Genomic DNA, 16,633 nt, shown 5'->3' on the forward strand with positions numbered 1-16,633 from the left:
TTTCTTGCCTCTGACACTAGGGAAGGCCGCTCTAGATCTTGAAAGGAGCAGCACCCGTGATTGAAGCACCCCTGACAGCTACCCACTTTGCAAAGTCAAACTCTTATGCAATGAGCGTCCCTCAGCAGGGCACGCCCATCCTGCTTTCCTGGGTGGCGGAAGTCTCACCAGGTGAAACCTCCTGCTTCCACTGCTGGTCCTGAGCCGGGTGTGACAGAGGGCGGGAAGTCACCCAAACCACCTCTTCACATCTGCTCAGCCACAAGTTCTCTGGCTGCAGCGATGGCTCCCCGCCCCGCTCCACAGCCCCAGCACAGAAGGCGGCGGCAGACACTCACCATTGACTAGGACTGGAACTTCTGGGGATAGGCGGCCTCCATATTGTCTGTTTCTAGAAGGAAGGACTTTCGCCGCGAAAAGCATGTGTACAGAGAAAGGCCATGCACTGATTAAATTGAGCCTTGAGAGTCCAACTGGTCACTACAAACACATGCAGAGTCTCAATGACATGCCAGGCAAGAAGCAATGTGCTGCCCTCCTCCTTCAAGGAATCCACAGTTCCATCAGCAGAAGGAACAGAACATTCCAAGGGTCCTTGTGGTCGGTGGCATTATCACTTAATGCTTTTGTCTCGCTGTGCTGTTCCCTGTCCCATTGATTTGGGACCTGACTGTCAAAGACTTCAGTCCCTGGGATGTGGGCAGCAGTGGCCACCTGCCAGTTTCAGGTGAAGCCTTGAAGGGGCATTGCACATACCTGCCAGCTCCTTTGAACGTCTTCTCTCTAGCATGAGGACACTGCAGATCAACAGGGGTGTCCCTTCAGCCTGGGCCTCAGAAAGAAGACCAGCCACAGCACCCACCCACAGCCACCAACAAACACATGAACAAACTCTATTTGTCTTTGAATGTCACTGGCATGTGGGGATTATTTGTTATATAGCATCGTCATAATAAAAACCATCTGATCCAGTCCCATCCAGAGCTCTTTTCCAAATCTACCTTGCGATTCTTTTTTTTTCTTGCTTTTTGAATTGAATTATTGTTCCTGTAAATGAGTTTCTCTGATCCCTCTGATGTATTTGCAGGACTACTCGTTGAGTGGGGGAAGCTGTCTGAACAAAACATAATGATCAAAAAATAAATAAAAACCTCATGAGCTACATGTCATCTAAGGTACCTGCAGAAACCTCAGATACCGAACACCAGCCCTTTTGCAAAGAATGTAACAAATCACTGCTACCCACATACACCCCATTTTCTATTTTTCATTTTTATTTCTAAAGTTCTATTAGCCCCATCAAGGACAGGCACTTGTATACCCACCGTAAAGGCACTAAGTGGGTTTCCTGTTCCCAGCCCAAGAGCAAGGCAAATCAGGAAGACTTATGAAACCCAGGACGCAGCCGAAGATGCCTCTCCAGTCACCATCTGGTGCCCTGCGGGTGTTTAATCATAAGCTTTTTATTTCTATAGTGCAACAAATATTTATTGAGCGCCTCCTGTGTGCCAGGCACTGGGAATACCAAAGGAACAAGCGTATCTCCTGCCATCAACTCACAAACTTGTCATCACATGGAAAGGACCTGGTGAGTTGAAATCAAAGGTACTTGCAAATGTACAGCAGTTTGAGAGGGTACCAAAACTTGGTTTGGGTTGGCTAGGAAGAGAGAAGATGCACCCCCTCAGGGGTGGAGGAAAGAGAACCTCTCAGAGAGAGGAGAGGCGTGGCGGATGAACAGAATGGAACGTGAAACACGCAGCTGTCTAGTGGAAGGATTAGTCAGGGCCACCTTGTGGACGGCTTCCAACGCCAGGCCGGCTGCTTATTATCCGACCCAAGAATGGCTGAATACCTAATGCCGTCACACCCGTGTCAGCGGCCCCTTTAGTGGGCCCGGAGTTTGAGGTTTTCTGAGAACTTAAAGTTGTAACAGCACTAATCTCCATAGAAACAACGAGAGGGGAAAGATACCCATGAAAATTGTATGTGACAGGGCGATGGTTTCCATGACTACAGCCAAGCAGGAGCCCCAGCCGCATCCTGGGAGGACGAGGAAGAGAACTGCTCAGCAACCTGGGAAACTGCAGGTATTTCCATGGAAAACTACCTTCCCGGTTCCGACTAGGTGGAGAGGAACTAAGGAGTCCCATGGTCAAGGTCTGTGCTCGGGTCTTGCCCATCCAGGAAGCAGCGAACCTGTAGGCTGTCCTGGTCCCACAGGGCCCTGCGTGCCACACCCTGCCCCACCCCACACCTCTTCCCCAGGCTGCACCTGGCCTCTGGCCTCACCTGCTGCACCTAGCTACACCCATGACTCCAACTGCGGCCAGAAAACACATCACTCTTAGGTAATTACAAAACAAAAGGAAGAAATTCAAGTAGTGCCAGGCTCTAGCCAGGCTCTGCTGAGATCCTCTAGCGCCACCTGTCTGCCTCTAGTCTGTTCCCCAAACTCCATGAAATGATGGGTGCATGGGTTTCGTGTCCCCCCTGGGCCACAAGGTGTGTGTGTCTTTCTGTGCGGTGCCCAGGGCCTAGTTTATTTATACCACACACTGAAATGTAGCTACCACTTTTCCTTGTATTGAAATACGACGGTCTCTTCTCTTCTTCCGCATTTGATCATATCATCTCATTTAATTTTTCCAACGACCCAACCCATGAGGATGGTATTACTAGTCCCAGTTTACAAGTGAGGAACTTGAAACTCAGAAAGGTTAAGTGACTACTCCAAGATCACACTGCTCAGGAGTGGAGAAGATCCATCTGACCGGAAGGTCCTTCTTACAAGATCAGGTGTATATGCATTGAACGGAAATGATAACCAAGTTTCCAAAATAGGGAAGTCTTAGAGAATCTTCCCAGCTCATCCTCTTGGCTGGTGCAGGGAAGCTTACCCCAGGCTGGGATGAGGCAGAGATATAATGGGCCTGTGTTTGTTGTCTCATAACCCCCTAAGAAATGTAGCTTCTAGATTCCTCCACCAGGGTCACACATACCAGGCTAGGTGAGAGCTTCCCTGAAAGACAAGGGCAGGAACTTGGAGACCAACACCTGGGCCCGGCACACCAGTCGGACCCCAGCAGTGGCCTCAGCCTGGGCGGATCACAGCAGCGCGGCAGCGAAAGACAGGAGCCACTCTGCAGGACTGGCTAGAGGTCAATGGGAATTCAAGGGTAATATTGGCCTATTAAACTGCACAGAGTCCTCAAAAGGTCGTTTGTCTCAGGGAAGTCTTTCCTAATTCACTGTGGAATACATCCCACAACCCTTCCAGATTTTTCCAAGAAAGAAAATCAGGCCTCCACTGTTGCAGGACGCTGGCCAACATCTGTTTGCTCCAGAACCACGTCCCACAGCCCAGCATCCAGATGCATCACGAGGCATGTCTGGAACAGCCCGGTTTATTAGTGCACTGACCCCAGGTCAGGAGCCAGAGATAAAGAGCGTGACTCCAGGCTCTTACCTTGGGCTTGGGTAAGAGCGGGTGGGGATCCAACCTGCTGACTCCAGTCCGGACCTTCAGGTTCATGGGGTGAAATTATTTTTGTTTGTGGCCACACCTACAGCTCCACCTGAAGAAAAAGCAGGTAGCAGCATCTAACCTGGTTTGAACCCCGCCCAAAGGCACGTGCTCAAAATGCAAGTTTGCAGCACGTCCAGAGAGCAAATGGTCACCCAGTGGAACTCCAAGTGGTCTCAGGGAAGCCTGGACGGAAGCCAGGGGCCACCACCCTAAAAGCGCTGCCTTCGCCTCCAGCCTCAAGGCCAGTTAGAGAACCAGCGAATGATTTACAACTGGACTGTTTATAAAAATGAGCACATTGCTTTCCAAATCGCTCATCCGCAATAAATTAAGACAACACAGTTGAAACGAAAGATTCCAGAAGGCTTAAAGGACAATCAGAGAATGGGTTGATAACTGTGACTTTTTAAAAAACTTTGCCTAAATTCAGACTTTAAAGAAATAAGCTCCATTAAATGAAAGACTAGAATTTCCTCAGACAAGCCTGATGCTCATTAACTCCAGCTGAGCAGTTCAGAGTAAGTAAGCACTCAGGTAGTCAGGAAGGAAAGAGCTGGGTGCCTTACTGCGCCAGAATCCAGCACCCGCCACTCCCAGCCAGCAGGTAATGGGAAGTCAAGAACCTGGTCACTCGTTTGCAAGTGATCTTGTTTTTAAGAACCTAGAATACATGGTGGCATGATTAGTTTAGCAAACACATTAGAAAGAAATTTATACTTCTAAGTTTTTCTGAATGAAACCATTTTCAGTTACCATTGTTTTTCTTCTACACTGATTTGGGACAGGCTGGGAATATTTGTCTCTCTTTTCCCATTGAGAACTGCTTCTTGTGCTTATTTCATTAACAATGATGAGTCCAATATCAATCGACTGGTATGAAATGTTCAGGGGAAAAACTGGAACTATCAGGGTGATCCCTGCTCTGGGGAATATATTCCTAATCCTGGCATTACTAATCATGAAGGAATAATTACAGGAATATCCTAGTCCCTTCCTGTAAGCCACTCGAGTCCTATCAGAAGAGGGGACAGATTGCCCAAGCCAAGACCTGATATTCAGTTTGCATGTTCTGCTGCCTGGAGTTGTGCAGTGAACAGCCTGCACAACCATATAAAGCAGGTCTGACAATGGTCTGAACAATGGTTCATATCTGGTGTCTTTCTGGTTCACTGGTCTCTTGCTGGTTAAAACCATTGGGAAAAGCACTCAGTCAAGAACCGAGACCACACAGGGATGGGCTTACTCACTGAGATTTAATTTTGCAAATTTTCCCTTTGCCATTAGGATCTTAAAGTATTCCTGCCAATTTTAGGAGGGTCTGTACCATCGGTGTTCAATTCACATGCAGTCAGTTAATCCCCCTATTGGGCCATGGTGCCCATCTACCTACAACAAATTGACCCCGGAGGCATGCACTGGGGGAAGGTAACCTAGAGATTTCCTGTGATTTCTCACATAGTTTTCATGCTGCTTCTCATATCAGCTCCCCCACTGCTGGTTCCCGAAGCCCCTGTACCTTGTCTGTGGTGCCCTGGTCACCATTTGTGCTGCAGCTTAGCTGGGACCCTTTCCAGCTGCTGGATCAGTCGTTACATGTCCGTCAATTGTGCAGCTTCCAAACTTTGTTCCATCGCCTCCTCTCCTGTCCTCCCTGTCCTTACAGAGGGAAGGGATAGGCTGTAATGTTAGTTGGGATCAGGGAGGAAGGTCCCTTAGATAACTGTGTGACTCTACCATCTTAACAGAGCAGAAGGCCATTACATTCCATTTTTAGGTTTTACTATACACCCAATATTGCCTTATAAGATGTCTAGTCGTTCATTCTCTAAAATCTTTAAGGGTTTTTAAAATTAGTGTTATTGATGTTTTCATCATGTTAAAGAAATGAGAATCCAACAAACTTGAAATACAAATAAGAGCTCTTCGAATAGTGACAAAACCATGTTAGGAACTTCATGAAGACACCAGATCACATTGTGTCCAGAAGACAGTCTGTGTGTTGATGGAGAGTGGGGGTCTCACGATGGTGGTGGTAGAGTGGGGGTCTCACGATGGTAGATAGTGGTGGTCACATGACTGGAGCCAGCAGCAGGGGGGCCTGGGTGTCTGATCAAGCTCCAATGCAGAGTCCTTACTCAATCTGACACAGAGAGATGTTGCAAACCGTCTTTAGGATTTCACACACAAACACAGATATGTCGGTGACATGAGCTGCCCCAAGAAAAGACCAATTTGATTGGCCTCTGATATTATCTCATCCTCTTGAGAAAATAAAACAAAACTGCTCAACCATTCATCGTAGGAAACAGAGAAGAAGGACTAACTTCCAGCAGAGTTTTCTCTGCCTTTACATGCCTTGGTTTTTTGCCCATTTCTTAGACCCCAAGAACTGCTATCAGGAGCCCACTCAGGATGATCCTCTGTAGGTCTCATGGACTGTGCTCAACCTGTGTTTAGTGAGTGCCTACTATGTGCTAATGCAGTTCTGGGTAAAACCAATAAAGGGGAGTGCCTGCTTCATAGATCCTTCATTCAAGTGGATGATAAAATAATACATGAGACAAACATAGATGTAGTAAGTGTGAAGGACTGCAAAGAAATTCAAGAAGAGTAGGGGACAGGCTGAGACACTGAGGGCTGATGTTTTGGATTGTGTTCTTTGATAAGGTGACTTTGAATCACTGGAAAAAGAGCATTCTAGGAAGAAAAGTGTAGAGTGTAAAGTGGGATGTGTTTCAGAAACAGCAGGGAGCTCAGTGTGGAGGGGAGAAAAGCGAAAGATGGGGTCATAAAGAGTGGGAGATCAGGAAAGTTCTGGAAGATAAGAGAAAGAGCTTCTATTTAAGAAATTGGTTTATGAAATCACTGGAAGACTTTGAGCAAGGAATGACATGATTTGAATAACCTTTTAAAACATTCACCAGGCTAAAAGCAACCTTGGGAAGCAGGGTAAGGACAGAAGCAGGGAAATCAGGTAGATATCACTGTCCAGGCAAAAGACAGCTGAAGCTGGAACCGGTAGCAGCAACAGAGGCGGTGCGAGGTGAACAGCGGAATTTGGAATACAGTCCAAAACATAGCTGATGCATTGGACATAGAGTTTAAAAGAAAGAAGATCATCAAGATGACCCCAAGATAATTAACCTGCATATGCAGAGGTTGCATCTGCCATCTACTGAAATAGGATGTCTAGGAGAGAAGCAGGTTCGTACTGGAGCAAGGTCAATAATTGGGTTTTAGATACAAAAAGTTTAAGATGCCAACCCAGGCATCCATGGGAAGAAGCTAATCAGGCAACTGGACATAAGAATCTGGTGTTCCAGGGATAGATACAAGATGAACATATGGAATTCCTTCTTTGGGATAGCCGTGGGCCTTTGACCCCAAAACCTGGGACCTGGAAGGCAGAGCATCAAGTCTAAGATTATCTCAGGGCTCCAGGTTTTGTGCTGTTTGCCTCATTAGGCTTTAGCCTTTACCTGGGTTCTGTCATTCCCTGTCCCTTCCTAAGTCTTCCGTGCCTGTCCCACATCGCACTTTGGAAGCACGTAACGTGTTTGGATTAACAGAGTCACCGTTGGAGAGAAATAAATCTCAGAAAGTATCATTCCTTGGGTCTCATCTCTATATGACCCCCCCTTATATATACATTTTTTTTTTTTTACATAGAGTTTAAAAGAAAGAAAAGCATTGAGATGACCCCAAGATAATTAGCCTGCACATGCAGAGGCTACATCTGCCATCTACTGAAATAGGATGTGTGTGTGTATATATATATACACACACATATATATGTATAAATATATATATATACACACATGTATATGTATAATATACACACATATATATGTATATTCATATATATTTATATATAGTTATATTTTATATATGTTATATATACATATATATATATTTCTTTCTTTTTTTTTTCTGTGCTGAGGTGGAACCCAGGGCCCTGCTAGGGAAGTGATTTACCACTGAGCTGTATCTCCAGCCCATTAGATAATATTCAGATGAGACGAATTTGGACTTTTGAGGTGAAGCCAGAACAACCTAAGACTCAGGACTGTTGGGGTGAAGTGAATGTATTTGGTGGGAGAGAGATCATAAGTTGTGGGGACACCTGGGGCAAAATACTATAGACTGAATATTTGTGTCTCCCCCAGATTCATTTGTTGAAACCTAATCCCCCCAACATGATCATGTGAGGAAGTAGGCCCTCTGGGATGTGATGAGGTCCCACGGGCAGAGCCCTCATTAATGGGATTAGTGTCCTCATACAAGAGGCCCCAGAGAACTTTTTCCTTTCCCTGTATGAGGAACAGTGTGAAGAGGCTGGCTGGCTGTGACCCAGGAAGTGGGCCCTCACCAGACACAGAACCTGCTGGAGACTTGTGGACTTCCCAGCCTCCAGAACTGTGAGAAATGAAGTTCAGTTGTTTATAAGCTGCCTGACTTAACGTACTCTGTTGTGGCATCCTGAGTAGACTAAGACAGGCTTCCCTTCAATAAATAAATATATATATATATATATATATATATATATATATATATTTTTTTTTTTTTTTTTTTTTTTTTTGGGTGCTAGGTATCGAACTCAGGGCCTTGTGCTTACAAGGCAAGCACTCTACCAACTGAGCTATCTCCCCAGCCCCAATAAATATTTTTTAAAAGCCACACCTTCATTTAATGTTATATGAATCTCAAACACACACACACACACACCCCTAAATATCAAGCCTTAAATTGAAGCAATTAAATAAAACAAAACCCTTAAACTACCCCCTACATAATACCCATTCTTAGAAATAATTGGGGGATTCTTTCCAAAACCAGAAGCAACGAACCTACCTTCCTCCCCTACACCTGTAGCAACAAACCCAGTTTATAAAACCATTCCAGGCAATGGAGGGAAAGCTTTTGTGAGGGGGGCGGGTCTCGCACCACCGCTGGCAGAAGGGTGCTCCAGAGAAACCAATAATCAGAGTTTTCATTTTCTCGCTCAAATCCGAGCTAATTTTAAAACTAATAACTTGGCAAGAGCACTTCTAGAAACTTCCCCTGCTTCCATTAAATATGGAAAGAGTTCGAAGAGTGAAAACACACATATTTGCTGTAAGAAAAGTAAACACTCTAAAAGAAAGGCTGCCTGGGTGCAGGAGAAGGGAAGCAGATCCAGACTTGGTCAGCGAGGATGCGATGCGCCTGGAGCCGCCCAGACCCTGTGCCCAGCACAATCAAAGGACTTTTATGTCAAGCCCTGAAAGGCCCCCTGTGAGGAGCCCCAGCAACAGAGCAAACTAAGGCTAACAGAGCTGCTTCCTCCGACCAGAGGAAGGCAGGCAGGAGCCAAGCCCTGCTGCTGGGAGAGGCACAGCCTTCTCCCCGTCAACTGAGACGACCGCCACCGGCCTCCACCGCCCAGATGAATACAGGGCTCGTTTATGTGTCTAATGGTTAACACGAGGTGCAAATGCCATGGGTCACATGGGTTAATTCAGAAAGAAAACAAATGCAATCATGCCATTAATCATTGACTGGAGATCTGAACTCCCACCATAGGCTGAACAGAGACTTTCTTCAGAAGAACAGTAATGAAGGAGGGTGGCTCCGGATTGAGTTCCCAGGAGCTTTTTAATCAGGGACGATTGCAGGGTCATAGACCCCTCCTGCAGTTAAGCTGCAGGGGCTGAAGCAATGCACTGGCCTGCATGTTTCCCTAAACCCCATATTCCATAATTCCATAAATTGGGAATGCGTTGCATGAAGCCGCAGATTCTAGCTCCTGCAAGGAAAAGGGCACAAAAGTTCACGTTTCACTTGGCAAGCCAAGGCAGGGCACCTTGGCAACTCTACAGAGCCTGATTTCAATTCCCTAAATCTGCCCGGAGGACTTTATTCTCTAGAGGAAGGTTTGGCAACAGGAACGTCCCTCTGTGATTGATTTATTAGCTCCAATACCATATTTACAATTTTACAGGGTATTGTACCAGGGCAGAAAAACAGTTCCATGGAGGTGAATCAGGCCTCATGCAGTTCGGCGTTTTCTGGGGAACGTGTAAACCTCTCCTCTAACCCTGTAGGTTTTTGGAGTTTGTATGTGGAAATTGAGGGACAGCTGCTGTGAAGAATGTTACTGGGTGAGAAATCGCTCTTTGGGCTGTTTGTTTGTTTCAAAAGCTCAAATCACCATTGGCCTGCAGACCTCAGAACAGATAGGAGGGACACCTTAAAAAGGGTGGGCTTGAAAGACAGCGGCAGGCTTGGCGCAGTCTAGTGCACGGAACAGATGTTGAATAAATATTTAAGTCTGGTGGTTTCTTTGAGGACCTCGAGGACTACCTAATCGTTGGGTCAGGAGCGCTGTTGGAGTGAAATCTTCCTGCCCACCAGCAAACGCTCTCCTCACACAGGTGCACCAGAGCTCACACGCACATGCGCGCACACTCTCACAGGCCTGCATCTATTTTGAGCATTTACTGAGAACATTCTTGGCGCCAGATGCCAAACTAAAATCCTCCCATAAACCTGTGAGACAGGTACAGTGCTTCTCAGTAGCCCCACAATACAGGTGAAGAAACAGGGTCTCAGAGAGGTTGAGTGACGTCAAGAAAGTCAAACAGCTGGGAAGGATGAGACATGGGACTTGAACCCAGGTTTCCTGACTCCTGAGTAAAACGCTGTCACCTGTTCCCTCCCTGGCCTCCTCGATCTGCCTGTGCAGACATGGCATTGTACTTCATTAGTCCATTGCACTATCCTTTCCCTCCAAGTTCACCTTTCCCTCTCTAACATTCCCTTATAATTTGGTTTAACCTCTAATAAATATGGATCACCTCCCTGAGGATTTGGGACTCAAACTGGCTCAGGCATTTGTGTCCCCAACACTGCCCAGCATCATGCACTTCACATATTAAATGCTTAAAAGTATTTACTGATTACACTAAAAGAAAAAAAAAATTCTTAAATTCATGCAATAACATGAGTATGCTGACAGAGAATAGGAAAATCTCAGTTTATATTGGATTTTGGGGCGCACACGTGTGTGTGTATGTGTGCGTGTGTATGTGTGTGTGTGTTTAAGGCTTTATTTTTTTAGTTTCACGGTAAAACTGCACTGAATATAGAGATTTCTCATATCTCAGTGTCTGCTCCCACGTATGCACAACCTCCCCCACTACCGACATCTCCCCACTCAGAATGGCACCTTTGTCACCTTTGATGAACCTACATTGGCACATCTTGATTACCCCAAGTCCACAGTGTACATTAAGGCTCACTTTGGGGTTGTACACTGTGGATTTGGACACCTGTACTATACAGCCGACCCTGGTTTTGTTTCAGATCTTGCCTGACTCGTGAGTGAGAACTCGCACAGCTAATGATGGGTCTCTGATCAACTCTGTTTAATCTGAGATAAACCAGGAGGGTCTGGAAGAAATTCCAGGTGTAAAAGCAGCCCCCTGGAGACAGATAACCAGCTCCAGGGAGCCTCCATTTCTCCCCTTGTCTCTCCCCACAACCCTTCTTGTGTGTTTTGTTAATTTCACAGTTAAGAACAACAGCAAATACATGTCATGAGGGTAGTTCTTCCATCAATAACTAAGGCCCAGCCAGGGAACCACCCCACACACCACCAACTCTCTTCAACCAAACTTGCCATAGTGGCAGAGAAAGAATGGTCAAAATAGCCCTGTGGAAAAAAGTGAACAAATACAATAAATTCATGAACCAAAACAAAACATATTTTATAAAGAAAGAAAGTAGAAGAAAAGCTGACGGAGATGACATGTCAAAAGTCTGTGTAGCAGGTTAGTAGGATAGGCTTTTATAGCTAGACTGAATCCAAGCTGAGTTCCCTCATCTAAAAAAAAAAAAAAAAAAAAAAAGAGCAAATAATATGCTGTTACACATTAAATGCTTAGAACAGCACCTACCATGTGATTATGAACAAAATTCTACAAGAGTGCTGTCTAAGCAGGTTCAGTGGTACAAGCCTATAATCCTAATTAATAGGGAGGCTGAAGCAGGAGGATGGTGAGTTCAAGACCAGCCTCAGCAGCTTAGCAAAACCCTGTCACTAATAAAAAAAAGACCGGGGTTATAGCTCAGTAGTACAGTGCTCTTGAGTTCAATCTCCAGTACCAAAAGAAAAAAGAAAGAAAGTGACGTCCCTGGAATCATGGGAAGAGCAGCACAGGTCTTTGGGTCAGAAGACCTGATTTAAATGTCAGCACCACACCAAGAGAAAGTGTGGGAAAATAAATCAATAAATACCAGTCTCACTAGTCAACTGTCTTGGGCCAGCCCTATCGTGTCTCTGAGGTTTAATTTCCTCATCTGCACATGGACTCTGAGGCTATCATGGATTTCTCCAGTCCTGCTCTGTCTCTGGGTTTGGGAAAGGCACTTCCTTGTCCCTCCTGTCACTCAAACTCTCCCTCTGAATCCAGGTCATTCAGTAGTGACACCAGTTGTCTACCCCAGACATACAGCAGGTCCTGGGTATCATATCATCATTCCTTAGTCCTCTGTCACTGGGCCCATCCACTTTAAGGAAATTCACCAGTCACTGTCAGAGCTGAGAACATCCAATTCCAAAGCCTCGCTCCTTCACTTCCTATCCAGAATCCAGACTATGGGCCTTGGTATAACCCCCAACCATCAGCTCCAGGGCCTCTGTATGATGACCTTAGCCTAAAACCTGGCTACCAAACAGCATCCCACAGGCAGAAGCAGGAGTTTTGGCCATCACAGTCTCAAACCCTGAAATAGTTCCTGGGGTGCCCGCCCAGCCCATTTCTGGTTTGAGAATCTCCTTCTAGAACTTGGCCAATCATGAACCTTTCAAGTTCAAACTGCTAGCTCTAAATGTCTCCCGTGATTGTTCTGAGTCACTCCTATCTCAGAATGCCCCATGTCCTTTCAGAATCCCATCACTGCACAATTAAACACAAGTACATTTAATATCTGAACACACTGAAAGCACGCTTCAAAGAAGTACAGCCAAGGGAAAGATTCTCTGGCAAGAAAACTTGCCCTGTATAGAGTAAACCACGTTCTTCTCTAACTTGGATCTCAGAGGCTGTGCGTGCCAATGCTAAAATAAAGTAGTAGTAGTAGTAATAATAATAATAATAATAATAATAATAATAATAAAATAAATCTTAAGAAAGAATTATTCTCAATCCCAAATTTCATTCCTAGACTATCGTTTAAGTGTGAAGGCAAAATATAGTCATTTTCAAATGAGGATCAAAAAGGTTACCTTCAATGTATCGTGTGTGTGTGTGTGTGTGTGTGTGTGTGTGTGTGTGTTTGTGTGTGTGTTACAGGGGATTGAATCCAGGGCACTTAACCACTGAACCACATCCCCAACCACCTTTTCATATTTTATTGGGAGGCAGGATCTTGCAGAATTGCTTAGGGCCTCACTAAATTGCTGAAGCTGACTTTGAACTCACCATCCTCCTGCCTCAGCCTCCCGAGCTGCTGGGATTACAGGCATGTGCCACCGCATCTGGCTCAATGTGTCTTTTTTGAGAAAATTAGTTAAAGTAGTATTATAGCAAAATGAGAGTAAAAACCATTAAAAAAAGAAGAAGAGATATGGCAGGAAAACCAGGAAATATGAAAAAGAATGAAGGAACTTGCTTTATCAGATGACAGCACATACTCTAGATCCACTATGTGCTAATCAATCAAATATTGGCATCAATACAGACAAGTGGATCTGTGCAACAAATAAGAATACAGAAATAGGTTTCAGAAGACATGAGACTGTAACATGACAAAGCTGGTAACTGTTAAGGACAGAATCCTTAACACGATACTGACAAAATTGATTATCCTTTTGGAAAAATATTATTAATCCTCCATCTTAAATCATAAGCATAACTGAACTGCAGCCTGCTTAGACTTAAATATAAAAAAGTTAAAAAATAATTATCATACAAGATAATTTAGGAGAATACACATACATAATACTAAAGTCGACATTCACCTTCAAAACTGAGATTGGAAACCAGAAAAAGTATAAAAATGAAAGATAAACCTGCTAAACAAAATCAGAAGAGAATAGATGCAGAATAAAATTTAAAACACACATGAAAACCCAAACATTAACATCTATAATGTAAAAAGAACATTTACAAATTGGCCAAAAAGAAAAGAAATAAAAACCACTCAGAAAAATATGCCAAAGAGAGTAAATAGACAATTCAACAGAGAGCTAATCCAAACAGCAAAATTATTTAATTATGGTTCAGACAAATGCAAATTTATGCAACAATGAGATACCACTTGACTCCCACTATATGCCAAAAGATTTTTAAATTGAAAACATCAAGTGACTAGGGAGGCAGCAGAAAAGGGTACTTTCCTACACTGCTGGTAGAAATGTAAATTATCACAGCCTTTCTGGAAAGCAATCTGACAATGTCTATTAAAATTTAATAAATATCATATACCCTCTGCCCTTCGATTCCACTCCTGGGAATCTATCCCATGAACATCAAGTCACCACTAGAAAGGACATGTTTGCAAGGATATTTATTATAGCCTTGTTTGTGGTGGCAAAACCTGAAACACTGCCCGTCAGTGGAGGAATGGTCAAATAAATTATGTATATCCACACAAAAGGAGATTTTTATAACCATTAAGAGAATGAATTAGAGCTGTATCAGTTGGCTTAGAGGGATTTCCATGAGGCATGCATTGTTAAATGAAAAATACAAGCATGTATAATACGAACCCATTCTTATAAAATAAATAATGGCAGATCTTCATTCCTATGATTGCACATGCATGGAGGAAAATTTGGAAAAATACATTCTGGGCTGTAAACTCAGGTGACTTGGAGGCCAAGACCAGTGGGCAACAAACAGGGAGAGGTGAAGAGGAACTCAGGAAAGGAGAAAGAAAGAACAAGATGACAAGAAAAATAAGACTATGAGGTATGTTTGCAAGTCTGAAAAGTTATCCATGTGCATTGTTGCAGAAAGTCACAAACTGTTTTAAATGTAACTGGGACGGGGAAAGGTGGTCTTTGACCATTTTGTCTTGATGGTCAGGGAGAAATCTGGCCCGAAAAACCAGTGCAGGATGTGACCTTCCTCTGTGTTTGTTCCACACTCGCCTCTTCTCTTAGAATTCCTGCCCTCCCCCAGGTTCCACTCCCCTGTCCCAAATAAAGAAACAGAGACAGCGTGGGCATAATTACTGTGAGTTAGATCATGAGGGACCATCAATATTAGCAACAAAAAGAGTTCTTTCCATTCTGAAGCATAGGAAGCCATCTTAGAAGATCTCCAGGACCTGGGCATCACATGCAGACTCTGGAGTTGGAAGCCAGAAACCCGGAAGCAGAACACACCCAAGGCATGGAAAGGAAAAGAGAAACCCGGAAGGACTTCTGTTTCTTGCACGATAGTGGACCTTCCTACCGGAAACAGGTAACATGCTCAATAAAACATTTGAAACTCATCTCTGTAAATGTGTCACTGAGCTGGTAACAGGGAAAGGCCTCCCATGAGGCCAAACATAAAAGAAAAGTGAAAGCTTGACAGACAGTGAACTTCAGCGCTCCATGCAAACCCTCATGTCACTGAAGGTTTATTTGGACAAGAACTTAAAAGTGAGGTCTCAACCAACACAGGAAGTATAAGGAGAGCCTGTCTGGAGCCTCAGAGACCTCAGTACTGGGGTAAATAGAAGCCAACCTACCCCACAGAAGAGGAAATAATACTAAGAGCAGAAATTATAACTTTAAATATAAAAACACAATAGGGAGGATCAACACACACCCAGATGGTTGTTTGAAAGATCCTATAAGGCTGACAAACTTCTGGCAATACTGATCAAAAAGGAAAAAAAAGTCATCCTTTTTAAAAACGATGTTTTTGAAAGAAAGAAGTAAACATAACTATAGTTATCATAGACATTAAAAAGATAGGCTATTACAACAGATTTATGCTACCAAAATAGAAAACAGGTGAAAAGGGGGAAATACTTTGACCATCTAAATAACTAAAATGTCATTTAAAAAGAGAAAAACAAACAGTTTTATGAAGATTTTAAAAATTGAATCCCAATCTTAGATAAATTCTTCTACAGAAGAGAAAAATAGGTAACTCTCTTCCTTCTGTGCAGCTGGAATAACATGCCAGAAAACAAGGACAATTTGAAAGAAAAAAAATTGGGAGGCAAAATTATTCATGAAGATTGACGCAATATCATAAGCAAACTGAATCCACCAATAAATAATTTTAAAAGATAGCGCAGCAGGCGCTGTGGTACACACCTGTAATCCCAGAAGCTTGGGAGGCTGAGGCAGGAGGATAATGAGTTTAAAGTCAGCCTCAGCAATTCAGCAAGGCCCTAAGTAACTCAGTGAGACCCTGTCTCTAAATAAAATATTAGAAAGGGTTGGGGATGTGGTTCAGTAGCTAAGCACCCCTGAGCTCCATCCTCAGCACCAAAAAAGAAAAAGTGCAATGGATGAACTAACTACATCAACAGATCAAAAGAAAAACATCATCCCAATAAAGGCAGAAAAGCATTCAATATAATTCCACACCCAATTTTAAATTTTAAAATTAAAAAAATTTTTAAAGTAGTAAACTAGGAAATTTAAAAGTACCCTTTAACAAATTTAATTGCAAACATAATAGGATCTGGCAAGTGCACAAAACTCAATGGCAAACAGCCTTTCCTTCAAGATCTGAAACAAGACGAGGATCTCCATTGTCATCATGCCTATTTGGGGTCACTCTGGAGATCATGGCCAGCAGGAAGCAGGACCATCCAAGGCTCCCAAAGACCCATCTGAGGTTGACTTTGTGTTAAAACTGGTGATTGGAGGGAAGAGTTTTAGAGCATCTTCTGTATGCACGTAAATTCAAGTCCTGCTAATGCAAAGGTATTTGCATGCAGTGTGACACTTTCAGAGAGACACAGAGAGAAGAGCCACCAGCCACACCTCATACTACAAGCAAAGTAAGGAGCAACAGGGCAGGGGAGGCAAAGGCTGTGTGATACTGTAGAGATTCCATACAGTGTCATCCAACCATAGCAAATAACAGCACCCAGTAGGACCAACTAAGG

Source organism: Sciurus carolinensis, chromosome 10 (assembly GCF_902686445.1).
Source record: "Sciurus carolinensis chromosome 10, mSciCar1.2, whole genome shotgun sequence".
Classification (NCBI taxonomy): Eukaryota; Metazoa; Chordata; class Mammalia; order Rodentia; family Sciuridae; genus Sciurus; species Sciurus carolinensis.